This window comes from Podarcis vaucheri, assembly GCF_965113315.1.
Source record: "Podarcis vaucheri genome assembly, chromosome: 13".
NCBI classification, from domain to species: domain Eukaryota; kingdom Metazoa; phylum Chordata; class Lepidosauria; order Squamata; family Lacertidae; genus Podarcis; species Podarcis vaucheri.
The window spans coordinates 9,391,821-9,411,715 of record NC_138751.1 but is presented as its reverse complement, the minus strand read 5'-3'; the positions used below and the strand labels follow the sequence as shown (position 1 = coordinate 9,411,715).

Here is a 19,895-nt window from a genome sequence, read left to right as displayed (position 1 = left end):
AATATAGGGGATGGGGTACTATACAAGTGCATTGTGGCAGGAAGCCTCCTAAAATTCAGCAGTCAAAAAAGGCTGGGAAACCCTTATTTCGTTCCTTCCTTTCATTGTCCATCAATTTCTGGAGTCTTGGTTTTTTCTCCTACATACCAGATACTCCTCCAAAAGCTCATTTTCAAGGTGGGTGCATTTTGCCATAATCCCCCTATGTCAGTGTACGCTGGAATCTCCTGCACTTCACTGCAATTCCCCATTCCCCAGTCTGAGTGTCATTTACAGATACTTGTCCTTTCCCAACTTTTTTTCAATAATTGGTATTGCTCAGAAAAAAATACATTTCTCTATATGTAAAATCAGAATGATTTGAGACAACACTTAGTCCCCCATTTCAATGCAATGGGAAAGTCTGGGCACAACATGTGCATGTTTACATGCCTATGGTCACCACTAGTCAGTCTCTAAATCAGTGTTCCCCAACCTTGGGCCTCCAGCTGTTTTTGGACTACAATTCCCATCATCCTTGACCACTGGTCTTGCTAGCGAGGGATGATGGGAGTTGTAGTCCAAAAACAGCTGGAGGCCCAAGGTTGGGGAACACTGCTCTAAATCATATACCTGATTTTTTTCTGTGCATTAATAAAAATGATTAAAATATTTATCGGGGAGAAATTACTTCTTTCTCTGTTTATTTTTTTGAAGCAGCTTTTTTTCTCCTGGTAAAGGGAAGTGATATGGAAATGCATGAACAAGTGTGTGATACTGATCAATTGATGGAAAGGTGCGAAACCATCGTGAAAACTAACGAGGACGAAAGCTCAATAAATAACATATCATGTAAAGCTTATGTGTAAGTTTTGTGAAGCTTTTCAGGGTGAAACCTCACTGAACAAATGTTCTGCAGGGGCCCTGGGATATATAAAGCAATGTTCTGGATGCATTTGACATCTCCTGTGTCTGTATTAAAGATTCCAAGCTCACATGACATGGAAAGGGGGGGGGTTACTTACATTGGAATATCAAACGGCTGATCTTCAGAAGGGTGTATCTTAAAGGTAAGTTGGGGAAATGGAGATGTGGTCTGAGAGGCAACTCCACCAATGATGAGGTCCCCTGATTGGTACCAGCTTTGCGGACCATGGAAGGGATTGTTTTCGGCACATTGCATGATTTATCTTGTGCACTTTATGAACAGTAGGAGAAACTGGAACACACGGAGCTTTGCAATTACACTACCAAAGCTTCTCCCTGGAGCAGGTTCTTCTGCATTCATCTACACGCTAATGATTAGGATCAGTCTTCTTCTTCTGCTGCTGCTTCAATTATAATGAACGGCAGTAGTCAGAACTGCACTAATCTTATCTTCAACAACAAAGTTGGAAAGTAAATGCCTTGTGCAGCAGAAACTTGAATTGTGCCCCCCACCCCAACCCTGCCCTGGACCACACATGTGGAAGGATTTATAGCCACATCAGAGTTGCATATACATTTTTGTTCTGTGTTTTTCAACCATACACTGGAAACTGTCGGCCAAGACAATGAAATACAGTGATTGAGATAATTGCGGTGGAGATAATTACATTCGATGAAATATTGGCCTCTGGCGGACACCACTTGTAAAAATTCCCCCCTCCTCTGCTCTCTGATGGCAAAGTAACTGGGAGGAAGAGTCAACAGAATCAAGTGAGCAAACACCAGCTTCAAGTTTTGGCTCTTGGGTTGCATCTGATAAAGTGATGAAATATTCAGACTAGATGTGGCAATGACACAATCGGAACCCGTTGCCCATGATAGCAACACAGTAAGGGGCCTGTTGTGGTAGATGAAATATCTATGTAATCCAGCGTCATGTTTGCAACAGTGGTCAACCACAGATACCTACAGGGATTCCATGTACTGTATAGGACAATAGCAATTCCCTGCTGCTTATTTCTGGCAGTGGTGAATTAGTCTTAAAATGCATAGGTTGGTTGGCCATCACCATATCTTGTGGCAGTGCATTACCTGGGCTGCCTATGTTTTATATCAGAGCTGGGAAACCACTAGTCTAATTTTGATCAACGAGGTATTACAACGTGTCCCATGAGGCCATTTCTGCCATACTGTGGTATCTTGACCATCAGCTGATGTCACTGCTGAGGTCCTCTGATGGACGAGGAGACAGGGTTTAATCCTGAATTGACTCTCTGCCCAGTTTATGGCAGGGCACAGGCACATACAACAAAGGCAGAGGGATTTAATCCCTGCTCAGCCTCAGATGATAATCGCCTAGCTTTCTTCCCATCACTGCTGCTATCTTCTTGCTTGCTCACAGTAGAAGCTGAGCTTCTTCATGGTGCTCTTTTTCTTTACTGTATAACCCAGATGTGGGGCATCTTAGGCTCCCAGGCCTTTTAATCTGGTCCTTGGAACTCATCGCAGGCTACATCCCACACTGATCCTGCTTTGCATACAAATTTGCCTTCCTGTGGAGGATGGGTCAGTGTGTCTGTCTGTCTGGTAACCAGAAGGTTGGTGATTTGAGCCCACCCAGGGATGGCTGTGATCAGGATTCTTGTATTGCAGGGGATTGGAATCTACAGTTACCCGTATTTTTCGCTCTATAACACGCACCCGACCATAACACGCACGTAGTTTTTAGAGGAGGAAAACAAGAAAAAAATATTCTAAACGAAACAGTGGATGTATGATTTTTGTGGTTCATGCTGTGGCCACAGATCTGACAGTGAGTTTGGAGTAGCCCAATGCAAAAATCCTGAGGATCCATGTGGATCCGTGCTTTGTAACCACGTTTTTGCACCACTGTGGCCCCAGGCAACAGTGGGTGCGTGATTTTTTTGGTGCAAGATGTAGCCATGGACATGCTATGTGATCTGATGGTGAATTTGGGGTGACCCAGTGCAAAAATTCTGAGGATCCATGTGGATCTGTGCTTTGTAACCACGTTTTAAGTGGGGAGGGAAGGAAAAGCACTCAAGGGACAGGGAGCACGCGTGGGGTGGGTGGAGAAGGATGCTGCTAATAATGAAGAAGAGGGGTATAAGGGGAGAAAGCTCCTCTCCTCTCCCACTTTGCTCCTTTAAAGCAAGCAGGCTCTGCTTTTCTTCCTCCTCCCCGCTCATCCCCGGCTTAGCGAGCTGAAAAACTTTGCTGCTATGTAGCGAGCTTTGCTCCTTTAAAGAAGCAGGCTCTCTTTCCTTCTCTTATCCCCACTCAGCGGCTCCTCTTCCGCTTTGCTGTTTCAAAGTGAGCCATGGAGGAGGGAAGGTAGGGGAACCATGGATCCTCTGCTCACGACTGCAGTAGATCCCCCCCGCCACCCGTAGGCAATCCCTCCATAACACGCACAGACATTTCCCCTTACTTTCTAGGAGGAAAAAAGTGAGTGTTATGTTGCAAAAAATACGGTATATGATTCTCCCTGTGAAGAATGTCCCTGTGAATTCTAATATTGTACAGTCTCTTGCTTATCTGGAGGACCGAAAGGGATCTGCAAAGACGGGCAGACACTAGCGTACTGTACCAAACTAATACAGTGGTACCTCGGGTTAAGTACTTAATTCGTTCCGGAGGTCCATTCTTAACCTGAAACTGTTCTTAACCTGAAGCACCACTTTAGCTAATGGGGCCTCCTGCTGCCATTGCACCACCAAAGCACGATTTCTATTCTCATCCTGAAGCAAAGTTCTTAACCTGAAGCACTATTTATGGGTTAGCGGAGTCTGTAACCTGAAGTGTATGTAACCTGAGGTACCACTGTAATCACATTTGCTATCACAGCTACTTTTGTCTCTGGACCTTGACATGTGGCTCTCAGGAGCTTGCCAAAAGGAGTATGTGACTCTTGGGTGAAATTGGTTCTCCAGACCCTGATAATGGTTTGGCAACCTCTGACTTTCCAAATCTCCCTAGGTTTGTTGTACACTAGTACAACACTAGTTACTCTAGCACAAACAATGGTTGGGGGTGGTGGAAGTTGTAGTCCAACAGCAATAGGAGGCTCCCCATCTCTGGAACCGGCCACAGAGAACATAAAAACAGAGGGTGGTGGAGTATGGCGACAGGAAGAGGAACTGATAGAAAGAGAAGGCAGAAGGGTTTGGGGTAGGATGAGAAGATCTGGTGACAGAAAACAGCAAAGGAAATTCTTCAGTAGACCCGCATGGACTCTAGAGGGCACACCACTGCCATTCATAAGATAGCTGGATGAGTTAAATGGCAGGTGGATATAGACAGACAAATAGGCAGGGTACATCTGATGCATTTTTAAATGTGTTATGGGAGGGGGAGATTATTGGCTTGCTTTTGTTCTTATTTTTATGATGTATTTTCTATTTGTAATTTTATGTTGTGACCGCCATGAGATCTACAGATATAGGGAGATAAACAAATTTAATAAACAACATAGGTATCTCGCCTCTGCAAAAACAGGATGCTGGTGTAGATGGGTCTTTGTCCTGGTCCAGCAGGCTCTCTCATGTGTTGAGAGTTGAGAGAGTTCTGCTGGTAGCCTACGCTATATGTCCCTCCCCTCCACTGCGTCACTTGACTCAGCTCTTTGAATTCTGATGTCCTGCATTATGAACTGAACAAAATGGCATTCCCATACCCTCCAACATTTCTTCGATGGACACAGGGACGTCCCATTCCATAATGATAATTTTACTATTTCTACTCAACACATCTTACTGGGTTGCCCCAGCCACTCTGGGCAGCTTCCAACATATATAAAAACATAATAAAACAATAAACATTAAAAAAAAAACAACCATTCCCTATACAGGATTGCCTTCAGACCGCTTGGAGATTGGATAACTCTATACCGTCCAACATTTCTCCAATGAAAATAGGGACATCCCAAGGAAAAGTGGGACATTCCAGGATGAAATCAGAAACTGGGACGGTTTCTCTAAATTAGGGATGTCCCTGGGAAATAGGACACTTGGAGGTTCTGCATTCCAGGTCAGCTGCCACCTTCCCTGAATGCTGTCTCAGCAGGTGATGGCTGTGTGGAGGTTTTTGCCTAGCCAACGGGAGCCAGAAAAGGCCTCCTTACTGGCCAGGAGAATTGAATCCCAGCACCTGCTCAGTTAGACCAATTGCAAGCAGCCATGGATGTGGGCACTCTTCAGGGGACAGGCGCAATAGAGCTGGCAGGCTTCACTTGGGTGTGCACTTGGGGGATTTATAGTGGTACCTCAGGTTACATACGCTTCAGGTTACATATGCTTCAGGTTACAGACTCTGCTAACCCAGAAATAGTGCTTCAGGTTAAGAACTTTGCTTCAGGATGAGAACAGAAATCGTGCTCCGGCAGCGCGGCAGCAGCAGGAGGCCCCATTAGCTAAAGTGGTGCTTCAGGTTAAGAACAGTTTCAGGTTAAGAACGGACCTCTGGAACGAATTAAGTACTTAACCCAAGGTACTACTGTACAGAGGACCATTTTTAAGCAGAGTCTTTAGGGCCATATCTCTGGGATGCTGCAGCAGCAGGATTCCTGCAATATCAAGGGGTTAGACTAGATGACATCTGAGTTGCTTCCCAATCCTATGATCCTAAGACTTTATAACATATTTGACTGGATTCTTTTTCTTATAAAAAGTTTTTTTTTTTTAGCAATCTTTATTATTTAATCATCTTCTCCCATAAGCAACTATTAAGAACAACAAGCAAATACACTTAGCCTACTTGTAGACAGATCTATCCCATCTCAACTCTCATATGAATCGGAGCCCAGCAGCTAAAATAAAATAAAATAATGGTCTGAAATACTGAGGGAAACAGCACATTTCCAAGCAGGCAGTTGAGGGCCTTGAGCAACTCAGCCATTTGTTATCAGTTGAAAGCATGAACAGGCACCAAACTAAAAGGTTATGCAATATTCATCTATATATATACAGAGAGAGGGGACAGAGAGAGGCACTTCAGTATTGTTTTGAAGACACCCCGTGCAAAAAATAACAATACATTTAAAGTCTCAAGATCCAGCAAAGGTCTGCTAACATAATATTCGGACCCATCTAGGACGTAAGGTTGAGCTGAGTTGCTATTTTGGTTCCTTACGTCCACCCGCACCACCAGTATCTTCTAGTAAATTCATTTCTATTTTGTAAGAGAGCTTTTTTTAAAAAAAAATATGCCATGCTCACCATGCTGGAGAAATTCCCATCTGTTTCTTACTAGAGCTACTGTGCACATAACTCTCTTTTAAAAAAAATCAACTGCAGCAACATGTGAAGGAGGTTTCAGAATCACTACTTGCGTTCTGTTAGATGGTTTTATTACTAGCTGAGCGGTGTACCTCATAAGGGGGAGTACGGAACGTATTTACTACTTTGTACTGAGTTTGTACTCTGTTCACACCCCTGCACCATGAAGCCTGGCTGATTCGACGCATTTCCAGCTCACCATAGTCAATCTCTTCATACATTTCTTCTTCTTGAGTAATGTCCTCTTTCGGTGGTCTGTCACCAAACGTTGGCAGGAACCACAGATAACGATTTGGGAAAAATACGATCACTTGTCCCCATATCAATGTCCCTAGGCCAAAAAAGATGGACCACAACCACTGCTCCAGTGAAAGCTTTGTGCAGCTAAAGGGCTTCCCTCCAAGCTGAACAATGATGACCTGTACGACCAACGTTCCCACGCTGATAAAGCAAAAAATGGTATTACTGAATATCCCCGAGAAAACATTCCTTTCCCCATGAATCTTCCGGGCGTTGACTTCGTTAAAAATCTGCATCATTACAAATGTGTTAAATACAATGGTGTAATGCTCGGTGGGAGGGTAATTCATGGGCACATTTCTTGCGTTTTCTATATCGAAGAATTTTTCACCTGCAAAAACAAGGGAAAACACAACGGCCATCTGGTAAATGGCGTGGAACAAAATGTTTTTCAGCATCGTGCGGGAGATAAGAGGCTTATTTCTCCCATAAGGCTTGCGTAACAGCAGAGCTTCAGTTGGCTTTTCTGTTGCTAAAGCAAGAGAAGCAAAGGTATCCATTATGAGGTTGACCCACAACATCTGAACAGCTTTCAGAGGGGAATTCTGGGTGACACACGCACCAGTAAAAGCGACTACAACGGCTACCACGTTAACAGTGAGCTGAAACTGAAGGAATTTGGAGATGCTGTCATACACATTCCGACCCCACATGACAGCTTTGACAATGCTTGAGAAGTTGTCGTCGGTGATAATGATATCAGAAGCTTCTTTGGCAACATCAGTTCCAGCGATGCCCATTGCAAAGCCAACGTCAGCTTTCTTCAATGCAGGCCCGTCATTGGTACCATCTCCAGTCACTGCTACCACCTGCCTCTGTTCGGTGATGTTGCTGTTAATGATCCCTGTGACCAAGTTGTACTTGTCCGCAGGTGAGGACCTTGCAAGGACACAAAGAGTAGGCCAAATTCTGTCCATTAGCTCTTGTTTAATCTCTCCATCTGGGCCACGTATCAGCCGATTAAAATCTTGACCCTCCATGCACACAGAGGCTTCCCCTTGTTTCAGAATACCACATTTTGTAGCAATTGCCCGAGCTGTGTTGATGTTATCCCCAGTAATCATACGTACAACAATGCCAGCTTTCTGGCATTTTCTTATTGCATCAGGAACTTCAGGTCTCACCGGATCTTCGATGCCTACAATTGCAATACAGGTCAAGTCCTTGAAAATCTCATCCTCGTTGTCCCAGTTGGGTTCTGAGTAGGCAGCTGGGAATTCCTTGAATGTCAGGCCTATGGTGCGGAGTCCCTCAGAGGCCATTGGTTCAATCACATTATTGATCACCTTTTCTCTGTCTTTTTTGGAAAAAGGGCCTGAATGCCCACTGGCATCCAATATGCGGGTGCATTTCTTAAGCAGTATTTCAGAAGCTCCTTTGCTGTACAGCCGAAAGCTGCCGTTGGGTTTCTTCACCACTGTGCTCATCGATTTCCGGTCGGAGTTGAAGGTGTACACTTTGTGCAGCGTCTCTTCCGTTATCCTAGCCCTTACAGCTTCGAAATTCTGGTTCAGTTCCAATAGCAAACCAAGTAAGGCGCATTCCGTTTTATTGCCAATTTGGCGAGGGAGTCCTCCTTCCTTTTCAGGAGGTAGGATTGTAGATGTATAAGCACAATTTACAGCAATGCCTTCAAGCAAGTAACTCAGTATGGTGGGCCGAATCATTTCAGGGGTGGGGATAACTTTATAATGTGCGCTACCAATAAAAATCTGAACTACTGTCATTCTGTTCATGGTCAAAGTCCCTGTTTTATCAGAACAGATTGCAGTTGCATTTCCCATGGTTTCACAGGCATCCAGGTGCCTCACGAGGTTATTATCCTTCATCATTTGCTTCACAGAATAGGCAAGGGAGATGGTGACAGCCAGTGGCAGACCCTCTGGAACAGCTACGACCAAAATGGTCACTCCAATAATAAAGAACTTCACCATGTGCTGTATATAAATTGGTGTGCATTCAACAGTCCAAGCACGCTTCTCAATTGCAAAGGTTTGAACAAGGAAAAAAACAATAAGGACGAGGACTGTGATCACTGACATTGCCAGGCCTGCTTTGCCAATCTGAAGGGCTAACCGTGTGAGTTTTGCTTGCAGAACTGATTTTTCTTTTGGGTGTGATGTATGCTTCTGGCCACTTTCCTCGTCCTCAACCTGGTTTCCAGACACTTTGCGGGGCTTTGGGGCAGATTCCTTGCTGTGTCCGGGAGTCATGTCTCCTGAATTTTTCTGCTTCTTCTCTGGCTGGTCGTCTCCGACTCCGAGTAAAGTGAGGATGATCCCTGTTTGTGAGTTTATGCCCACAGCTGTAATAACCATTCTCCCAGAGCCTTCCATCACATGGGTACCTGAAAGTAACATTGGGTCCTCTGTCAATGACTTCTTGACATGATCTGATTCCCCTGTAAGGGAGCTCTCGTCAACTTTCAGATCATGCCCCTGGATAAGCAAACCATCAGCTGGCAAAAGGTCACCATATTTGATCTGTGCAATGTCCCCAACCACTAATTCGGCTATTAGCACCTGCTTGCACTCCCCGTGCCTGATAACAGTAAACTTCTGCTCACTTTCAATGCGACACTGCAACCCCCTAAATTGTTTTTCCTTACTCCAGTCATTGAAGGCAGTTACCAACACCACACACATGACAGATAAAAGTATTGCAAACCCTTCGATCCAGTCAGCCTCCTCATCTTCCTCTTCCCCTCCAGGCCCTTCCGCATGGCATGCTGCAAGATTCCCTCCAGGTGGCTTGTAAAAGGAGAGTCCCAGGGAGATGATGGCTGCAACTTCTAAGATACATAGTGTCATATCCTGGAGTGCTTCCCACATTAATTCTAGGAAAGTTAGGGGCTTCTTAGGTGGTATAAAGTTACTTCCGAATACAGCTTTCCGTAGCTCTACTTCTGATTGGGTACCAACGATTCCAAGTGTGGGTGAAGTCTTCAGTCTTTTGCAGATTTCAAAGATATCGCCATAAAGTTCCTTTATTTTCTCCACTGCCTCGTACTTGCGGTATTCCATCAGGTGTCGCAGCTCTGAGAGAGTGACCCCAAAGTTTTTATCAGCAGTGTCTCTAGTGACCATCATCCTGTCTTCTTCCACAGAAAGAAATGAGAGAATCAAGATGGCTGCTATTCTGTATCCACAATCAAGGAAGGGGTTTTTCCCCACCCCACCCCCACTTGGTCTGTACAGAGGACAGCAGGGGGTACTGTCAGCTCAATAGCAGAGGGCCTTTTAAATTCAGAGATCCATCATCATTTACGTGTCTACACAAGTTCTTTTAGATTACCTTCTGTATTTTTTTTTTAAAACCAGGCAAGAATGATAGGCTCAGATCTTCATTTATTCTCAATTTCCACACCTAGAGACACATGTTCTGTGTGTTTGCTTCAGTTCTTTTCTTGCTCCATGTTCCCAGCTCAGCCCTGTCCCGACAGCCTGGGATCACTAGCTCTACGTTTCAGGAAAAGCGTGTAAAACACAGCTCTGTATTTCAGGCTCTTTCATTTCCCCATGTTGGTTTATGTCTCCTCAAAGCGGCAGTTACAGGAGGATGAGAAATGGAATCGGAATCCTGCCAGCAGCCAATGAATCATGGCTTGTGTCACATTTCCTCAGCTCTGAGCATACATGTCACTCATAGGTGTGGTGAGTAGAGTTCAGAATTCTAAATTCTGATTCTGTTTTCTTATCTCTTTCACTTTGTTGATGAATTCTGCTGCTGTTTTGTCAGCACTTTAATTTTCCCTGGTGAATTATGAAGCTGTTTCCAGGTGGCCTTAACTTTGCTTGGTGAATTCTTATTCTCTCCCCCCCCACACACACACCCAGTCTAAACTTTTTTTTGGAGGGGAGGGGGGTTAATTCTTTCATGCTGTTCTCTGCTCACCTTCACTATGAAAGATGGATTCTGAAGCTGTGGACCCCAACAGACAGGACTTTTTTAAGGGGGGGAAGGGTATATCTACTGCAATAGTGGTAGATTTATACTGGATCCATTCACAAGACACTTCTACATTATTAGTACTACTGAGATGCTCCCCCAGTGTTACTGCATTATTACCATCTGTAGGGGCGCCCTTGCACCATAAGTGGGATGAAAAATAAAGCAGAACATTTGTGGGAGGAAAAGATTATGAATAACCAATAATGCTGTGCACTGGATACAGCTGCATCCCAAGTCAAATTGGACATATCCAGAGGGATTTGAGCCTCCTCTGAGTCACATTTGGACAGCTACAGGTCACCATGGGTCAGGTTGGGTAGCCAAGAACAATTTGGAGCTGTCATGAACTGAGGTTATGGCTTCAGCCTAGTGACTGGCCAGGAACAGTAAGCATGCAGGCATCCCGTTCCTCTTCAGCCACAAAAGAGAACTATCATCAGCCTCTGCGGTTGGCAGGCACAATGAATCTAGGAGTGACAGATATACAAGGAAATTTGCCTAGTGGTGGCGAGGGCTGGGGAAGCACACTCTTCCCCCGCCTGGTATGCATGCACTCAGACCTGCCCTGGGTGCTGGTGAACACCCCCAGTTGGAGGGTATGAAGTTATGCAACCCCTCTAGCCAGGGAGAGAAATATCTATACAACCTTTAGAAGACATCTGAAGAGAGCCCAGTATAGGGATATTGTGTAATGTTTATTGTTTATTGTTTTATTATGATTTTATACGGGAGGCAGTGGAAGACAGGAGTGCCTGGTGTGCTCTGATCCATGGGGTCACGAAGAGTCGGACATGACTAAATGACGAAACAACAACAAATGATTTTATATATGTTGGAAGCCGCTGAGAGTGGCTAGGGCAACCCAGTCAGATTGGTGGTGAATAATAATAATAATAATAATAATAATAATAATAATAATAATAATAGATGTCCCTTTTTTCCATTGGAGAAATGTTGGATGGTATGCTGCCCTACTCTATTCCCCATTGGTGGGAAATACTTTGCCATTCACAAAATCATGCCTGCTTACTGTATAAGAACAGAGAGGAAGACTTTGTGGAAGGCTCGTGTGACTCTTTTATCTGGAGGTGTATGTAAATGTAGGGTCATCTTCCTATTTAAATCAGCCAGACTCCCTCCCAGCCACATCTACAGCAAAAGGCAGAAAGTGTCTCAAAGCTCAAGTTGGGAAAATGCTACTTTTATTTCCAATTGTTTTCCTTTCAACCATCTTCCGAGCCTCGGGAGGAGAGGGTGTTGTGGGCTGGCCCCTCCCACAAGCGCGGGGCTGGAGTTTAGCCCCGCGAGAGCCAGGGAATCCCCGGGGGCGTGCCTCTCCGCCTTCCCCCTGCCCGCCAATAGGCGGGCTGGGGAGGCGTGGCCTGGGCTATTTAAGGCCAGGCACGCCCCGGGATCCCCCTCTTTCCCCTCGGCAGCAGAGAAGCTTTTCCCAGCCCACCCACCCTTAGGTTAGGCAGTCTTGACCTTGCTATGGACTTCGGTTGGTCGCCGCAAGGGGCCTGGTAGGAATTTTTCCAAGTTGGCGACTTTGCAGCCTTTTGGTTTTTTCGCCTACCTCGTAGCAAATCGTCACAACTTTCACGGTTTTGGCGGTTAGGCATTGGCAGGGGTCTATTGTGATGCAAATGGATGGGGGGGAAGGACACGCCATCACCTTCCCCCGAGAAAAGGGTAGTCCGGTAGAGGACTCCGGGGGCGTTTGCCTTGTCCGAGACCTAGTAAGGTGAGGGCCGCCGGCACGCCCACGAGCGGTGACACCCGTGGGGGTCCTAGCTGGCGTACTCCAGCAGGACACCCCCACGGTTTGTGTTCAACCCTTCCCGGTTACCATGCCGGGTAGTCATAGGAACCAATGCCTAAGGCCAATACCTTCAATTCTGTAATCAATAAAGTTGTGGCCATTTACGCCCATTAACCTTAACTAACGTGTCCTGTGTCTTCATTTCCTTGGGGGAGGGAACTTGCCACACAATAGAGTTGGCCATGCTGCCTGGGTCTGATGAGAGGTCTGATCCAGCAACATCTATCCTCAGCAAAGGAGTCTCCCAAAACAACTTCATTTCTTCTCTAATAGGAGAAAGCAGTAACATCCAGGCACCAGCAAATTAATAATGAGTTCTTTATAGAACTTTAAAGGGGAAGAATGTGAAATTTACAAAAATGATCAGCAACTCAAAGTTCAGTACTCAAGAAAGACAGCTACCCCTCCATTCAGCTGTACATGGCACGAGTCTCTCCAGCCATGATATAATGAGCACCTAGGATAGGTGCAAAACCTGCCATCATGCCGCTGCTGTTCTTCCTTTATTGTGGTCATCTGAATGGGATCCAGACGGAAATTCTCCCCTTTGAGTATCTTTCTACTCACAAGCTACCAAATCTTTGTTTTACACATGCCCACACACCCTATTTTTAACGCTGTCAGTTCCCCACACTACAACTGAATCCCCTGTTCAGAAAACAGAAACATTCAAAGCCATGAAAGGAAGTTTATAGTACTTCTCTCCCCATACTCCAATTCCTCACTCAAAATAACAACAACTCAAAATTAAAATATCCACATTTGTTTTCAGTACAGCTGTATGCTTGGTGGTCCTCTACAATGCCCAACTTCACTAGAAGGAAAATTCATTCATCTGAACCCCTGAACTCTTCAATTTTTCCTACTGCTTGTCACAAGGGGGCAGGCATGGTGTGGAGAATACAGAATGCCTTCAGCTGTAACTGAAATAAAACCACAATCCAAGTACTGTTGCTGTTTTCAGCTGTGAGTCTAATTATATTTTAGACATTTCCTTGATAACTGTTTATGTACAAATCCCAGGAAAGATTGACTCCCTGAGAGACTTACCCACACTCATCTCTTCAGTCCTTGGATAGTGATTTATGGTGGGGAAATGTACCTGAGTTGTTAGGAGAACAATATTCCCACTCCCAGAGATACAATTCCCAGAGCTCCCTGGGAAGAGGAACTGACTCTGGGAACTGTAGCTCTGGGAGGCAAATAGGGATCTCCTAACAACACCTAGCACTCTTCACAAACCACAGCTCCCATGCTGCTTTGAGGGAACCTATGCATTTTTAAAATGGTGATACAGTGCTTTAACTGCATGGTGTGAGTGTGGCCTCATGGTATGGGGCAATGGGCTGAAAACCAAGGCCAGCCACCATCAGCAGGTCTGAGGTATAAAATAAAAAAATGAAATAAAAATCTGTCACTAGTACCAAAAACCTTTCAAAGCACCCTGCACATCCAAAATGCTGGATTTTACATTCCCCCCATACACCATCCATTACAAATTATCTCTATGCACGTGTTTGCATTGAAGCAGTGGCAAAGCCATCAATAAACCTTGATGCCAAACCTGTTTCCAGATACCCTCTTTATGTGTCACGAGCCACTGGGGGGAAGGCCTCATGCAAATATCTCCAGGAGGTTTCAAAAGAATCTCCTTCAATATAAAAGTTTCACATGCTTCCACTCCCCAAATTACTAAGACATTACTTCATTAACATTATGAGGTTTTTCTTATTCTTGTTTACTTTGGCAGCCTTTCCAAAATGTAAGTGTATTTTCGGTGGAAAGTTGAGAAGTATTGGAGGTGACTGGATGGCACTCAGACATTAATTGAAATATTCTCTGTTTTTAGGTGTCTTCTCAGACGTTCAGCTTGTATTGTCTGGGTCAGGAATGGTGAGGCCAGGAGAGAACCTCAACCTGCTCTGTAAGGTCACAGGTTTCTCCATCTCCACTCAGAATTCTGTGTGGCACTGGGTCCGCCAAGCACCTGGGAAAGGGCTAGAATGGATTGGAAGCGCATACCCCTATGACGGGAGAAAGTGGTATGCCCCTTCTCTGACGAATCATGCAACCATTTCATCAGACAACTCCAGGAACGAGGTCTCCCTCCAGCTGAACACCCTCACAGCTGCAGATTCGGCCATGTATTTCTGTGCCCGAGAATACCACAGTGAGATAAGGTCTACTGGGGCTGTGTATAAAAAGGGAGGAACTGCTTCCGAATGCGGAATCCCCACTTGTAATTGCTGAGTAATAAATATACTGTGCAAAGATACTTAACCAAGCAATCCTGTGCTCTGCTGATGCTGGGGAGGGAACAATTATGGTGCAGCATTTTGATTATTAGCCTAATGAAGGCATGGTATGGGCATTTACTATGTGACTCAACATCTTTGCTTTCAATGAAATCATGAATGGTGATGAATGTTGGACCCAAAGCCTAGCAGGGAAGTGGCAAGGACATGCACACAAGCCCTGCTCTCAGAGACTTCACATACAGTGGTCACCCTCAATCCTCCGACACCACTCCTTCTGCCTGTGTTTGGGACTGTGCGTTTCTTTGCCTTAGCATTATTAGGCATAACCTCAAACCTGCATTTGTAGGAGCTAGCAGAGCTCCATCAAGTAAGCCAGCTTCCTTACCGAACACTTGATTCCCAGATTATTATTTTCCATTTATTTTATTTTATTCTTACATTACTACAATGTTACAATAAAAACCCATCTTTTAACATTTTTGCATTACATTCTCTCTCTCTCTCTCTCTCTCTCTCTCCAATTATCCTTGATTAATTTCACCCTTTTATATCCCTGTGACTTCCCTCCACCTGTGTTTGGCATCATTAAGTTTGTTGCTGTATCCTTTAATTTGTGTTTAAACAATATGCTTAAAATATTAACCATAACATCTTGTACCTCTTTTATCATAACTTTGTGGATTTCAGTCTAAACATATCATTCTTTTGGAACTGTTTTAACACCAAGCCAGTTTTTTAAATGTTTCCATCCGTATTCTACGTCATGCAGCCTGATGAAGAAGAACTAAAGACTGCTTGCTATTGTGCAAGTTGCCCCAATGATGTTCTTGTCCTACAACCCATTTCTCAACTGACACATTTGCTGAGATACTTGCACCGACAGAAGCCCCATGAAGCACCCAGGAGTCAAACTTTGTTCTGTGTAAGGCAGGCATGTCCAAAGTCCATTTGGGGGGCCTAATCCGGCTCCCTGGCTGGTTTTATCTGACCCCTGAGACAGTTTATTTATTGGGGGTCAAATCCTTAGAAAAGCTCAACAAGTTCAATCCTAAAAAACACTCAAGAACTTTGGGATAAAATCCTAAAAGGAGCTCAATAACTTTAGTCAGCCCTCATGCGCATTCACTGCATGAAATCTGGCCCTCTTTGGAAAAAAGTTTGGGCACCCCTGGTGTAAGGCTTTATTCCAGTTGCTGTCTTGCATCATCATATAGCAGTCTTCTTACATTTCCAGCATTTTACAACCAAATCTTTGGCATCAGTGTCAGGAATCTGTGGTGAATGTCCATCTTTCCTTTTGTTAACAACCACTGGCAGACAATTCCACAATAATATTTCTCTTTCATTGCTGAACTATTCCTCATAGTTTTTAATAAACTGGGAACCTAAAAGTGCCATTTTTGGCGCTGAACTCATACCTCCTACACTACAGCTCTCTGTAGCATAGCTGACAACTTTTCCCTTTTGTTGTGAGGAATCCTATTCGGAATAAGGGAATTTCCCTTTAAAAAAGGGAAGCATTGATAGCTATTCTCTGTAGATTTCATGAGAAATTGTTTGCCATTCTTGAAATCATGCCTTCATTTTATACTTGAAATCATTTTATACGTACTGTATAAAAACAGAGAGCATTTGTGGAAGGCCTGATTGACTCTTTTATCTGGAGGTATATGTAAATGCACGGTCAGCTTCCTGTTTAAATCAGCCAGACTCCCTCTCAGCTACAGCTACACCAAAAGGCAGAACGCTCTGTAGATACAGGATCACTTTCAGTCAATGCATCTCAAAGCTCAAGTTGTGAAAATGCTGCTTTTATTTCCAATTGTTTTCCTTTCCATCTTTGGGGGTAATTTTTCTCCATTTCCTATTAGGGGTGTGTTCAGATCTTGAGGTTAACATGAAGGGGGTCTTAATAGTATATCTCTTTCTCCCTAGGTGCCCAATCAGAGGTTCGGCTGGAGGAGTCTGGAGGAGATGTCAGAAGGCCTGGGGAGTCTACCCGCATCTCCTGTCGAGCCTTCGAGTTCACCTTCGGCAGCTACTGGATGAGCTGGGTGAAAAAGGCTCCTGGGAAGGGCGTCGAATGGGTGGGAGAAATACAGCCAGATTCAGCTAGCATTACCTACTTGGATAAATTCAAAGGACGATTCACCATCTCCAGGGACAATTCAAACAGCTTGTTGTATCTGCAAATGTACAACTTGAAACCTGAGGACACGGCTGTGTATTACTGTGCAAGACGCACAGTGAGAGGAAGTGAATCTGAAGGCAGGCAAAAACCGCCCTCTGCTTATGGCAGCTAAGTTCATTCAGCTGCAAGAGACCGGAGAAAACTACAGTGGTACCTCGGAAGTTAAATGGAATTCGTTCCAGAAGTCTGTTCGACTTTCAAAACGTTTGAAAACCAACACGCGGCTTCCAACTGGCTACAGGAAGCTCCCACAGGCAATTGGAACTCGTGGAAGCCCCGTTGGATGTTTGGCTTCCAAAGAACGTTCACAAACTGGAACACTCACTTCGGAAGCAAAAACTTTCGACTCACAAGGTGTTCGGGATCCAAGGCACAACTGTGTTCAGATAACTGAGACAGTTATGAATGGGTTCCCATTCAGAAAGAGATATCCACCCACTGATACAGCTGATACAGCTGCAAATGTGTGGACTGTCATTAGTCAAGTTACAATGGAAATACTTTGTCGGGGCAAATCCTGCCATCACGATGATGCTCTTCCTACAGACTGGGCATCTGAATGGCATCAAGAATGACAATTCTCACATCTCCTCTTTCTGTGTTTCTCTTTTCACAACCTGCTTTTCTCAAACACAAAGGTGCAGAAGACCCTCACAACGCTTTTCAGAAAACAAAGCGATGAAAGAAACCTTATGGTACTTCTCCCATCATTCCCCAATCTCTCAATCCAAATATACAAAACCAAAAGCGGTCCTGGCCTTTCTCCTTCATCAAATGACAGGACTTTAAAAATGTTATGCTATGCATGATGGGTGAGGAAGAAACCAGTATGTCTGTTCTCCATATCTAGCTGGAGATGCAAATGATGCCATCTTTCAGAAGCTGAGGTTGAACTCTGGTAAAATTATTTTATACATACATACATACATACATACATACATACATACATACATACTCCGCCCACTCTTGGTGGCTCCCACAAATTAAAAGCATAATAAAGCATCACACATTAAAAACCTCCATAAACAGGGCTGCCTTCAGATGTCTTCTAAAAGCCGGATAGTTGTTTATTTCCTTGACATCTGATGGGAGGGCGTTCCACAGGGTGGGCGCCACCACCAACAAGGCCCTTTGCCTGGTTCCCTGTAACCTCACTTCTCCCAGGGAGGGTGTTGGACCTCAGTGTCCAGGCAGAATGATGGGGGGGGAGACGGTCCTTCAGGTACACTGGGCCAAGGCCGTTTAGGGCTTTAAAGGTCAGGAGCAACACTCTGAATTATGCTCGGAAACATCATGGGAGCCAATGTAGGTCTTTCAGAACCAGTGTTATGGTTGGTGAACTGTGGACCCTTGTTCTGGAGTAAATTGGGGTTGCAGCTTAACACACACCTGTTGGGGGATTCCACAGGTCTATTCAGATGTTGTTAGTGTGTCTATGTGTCTAAGTAACACAGCCGTGTGTGACATTTCCCACCCACTCACCACTTTACCCAAGTCAAAGATAAGAACCAAGGTGGAAAACAACAGTGTCTGTTAAGCTATGTTAAGCTATGACATTCGCTATGTGTGTGCCCATGGCTCCCATATTGGGGAAGCTGGTGATTTATTGAAGTGGGACATTCTGCAACAAAAATTGACATATCTAGGTTTTTGTAATAAGGAACGCCAAGACTATTTAACATGAGCATAAGAGCATAATGAAAGTCCTGTCAGTTCCCCACACTACAAGTGAATTCCCTGTTCAGAAAACATTCAAAGTCATTAAAGGAACTTAATTAGACCTCTCTTCCCACCTGCCAATCCCTCATTCAAAATATCAACAGCTCAAAGTTAAATTATCTAAATTTGTTTTCAGTACAGCTGTATGCTTGGTGCTCCTCCACCCTGCCCAACTTCACTAGACAGAAAATTCATCCATCTCTACTAACCCATAATTTCACACATTAAGCATCTTCTCCCAAAACTGGGCCTCAGAAGTCTTCGCTTCTTCTCCCTGTTTCTCAAAAGGGGGCAGACATGGTGTGGAGAAATCAAGATGCCTTCAGCTGTAACTGAAATAAAACCACAATCCAAGTACTGTTGCTCTTTTCAGCTGTGAATCTAGTTATTTTTTAGACGTTTCCTTGATAACTATTTATGTGCAAATCCCGGGAGAGGTTGACTCCCTGAGAGACTTTCTCAAACTTGTCTCTGTTTCTTCAGCCTGTGCTTAGTGATACCTTGGTCTAAAAACAGTCCTGTTAATGAATGATTTGGGCAACACACTCTGCAAAACCAGGAGTAGGTGTTCCGGCTAGCGAACTTTGCCCCAGAAGACGATGTTGAGTTTTCTTAATATTGATGTGGTCAATGATGCTACTCAGAGGTGTGTGTTTGTAATTATAACCTGCATGGTGGCACATCTGTGAGCTCTTAACAATTCAACACACCTGTAGTATCTTAACAATTTAACTAATTAGCAGGGGGAGTTTACCTGCTGCACTGAATGCAGTAATGTGATAGGGTAATTGATTATTTTGAAAATTATATTTAAGTTGACCAAATGCTTTGTATAGTACTGGCTGGTGTAGAGTGGTGAGTTGCAGCTGTTTGATTATTATTTAAAAATAAAGTAAGCAAAGATATTGCGGGCACATTTTTATTCTGTATCCCCAGTCGCTGCGCAAACTCGGTTGGCGAAGAAAGTCCAAGAGATGAATGGAAGCCGACCGATGGAAGGGCACTGGTGACGGGAAGCCTCATTGGGGAAAGCACACCTTGGTTTAAGAACGTTTTCAGCTTAAGAACGGGCTTCCGGAATGCATTAAGTTCATAAATGGAGGTACCACTGTACATGGTTGTTAGGTAAAGGTACCCCTGCCCGAACGGGCCAGTCTTGACAGACTCTGGGGTTTGTGCGCCCATCTCACTCAAGAGGCCGGGGGCCAGCGCTGTCCGGAGACACTTCCGGGTCACGTGGCCAGCGTGACAAAGCTGCATCTGGTGAGCCAGCGCAGCACACGGAACGCCGTTTACCTTCCCGCTGGTAAGCGGTACCTATTTATCTACTTGCACCCGGGGGTGCTTTCGAACTGCTAGGTTGGCAGGCGCTGGGACCGAGCAGCGGGAGCGCACCCCGCCGCGGGGATTCGAACCGCCGACCTTTCGATCGGCAAGCCCTAGGCGCTGAG

General features: G+C 44.7%; 1 protein-coding gene and 1 pseudogene across 2 annotated transcripts in view; both read right to left on the bottom strand.

The window, feature by feature from the left end:
* Positions 1–19,895, bottom strand: part of LOC309516863 (vomeronasal type-2 receptor 116-like) — a 345,242-nt gene that overhangs the window by 135,311 nt on the left and 190,036 nt on the right. The window lies entirely within an intron of this gene.
* Positions 6,234–10,078, bottom strand: LOC309516822 (plasma membrane calcium-transporting ATPase 1 pseudogene; annotated as a pseudogene). The gene has a single exon. The product of its transcript is annotated as a plasma membrane calcium-transporting ATPase 1 pseudogene (transcript).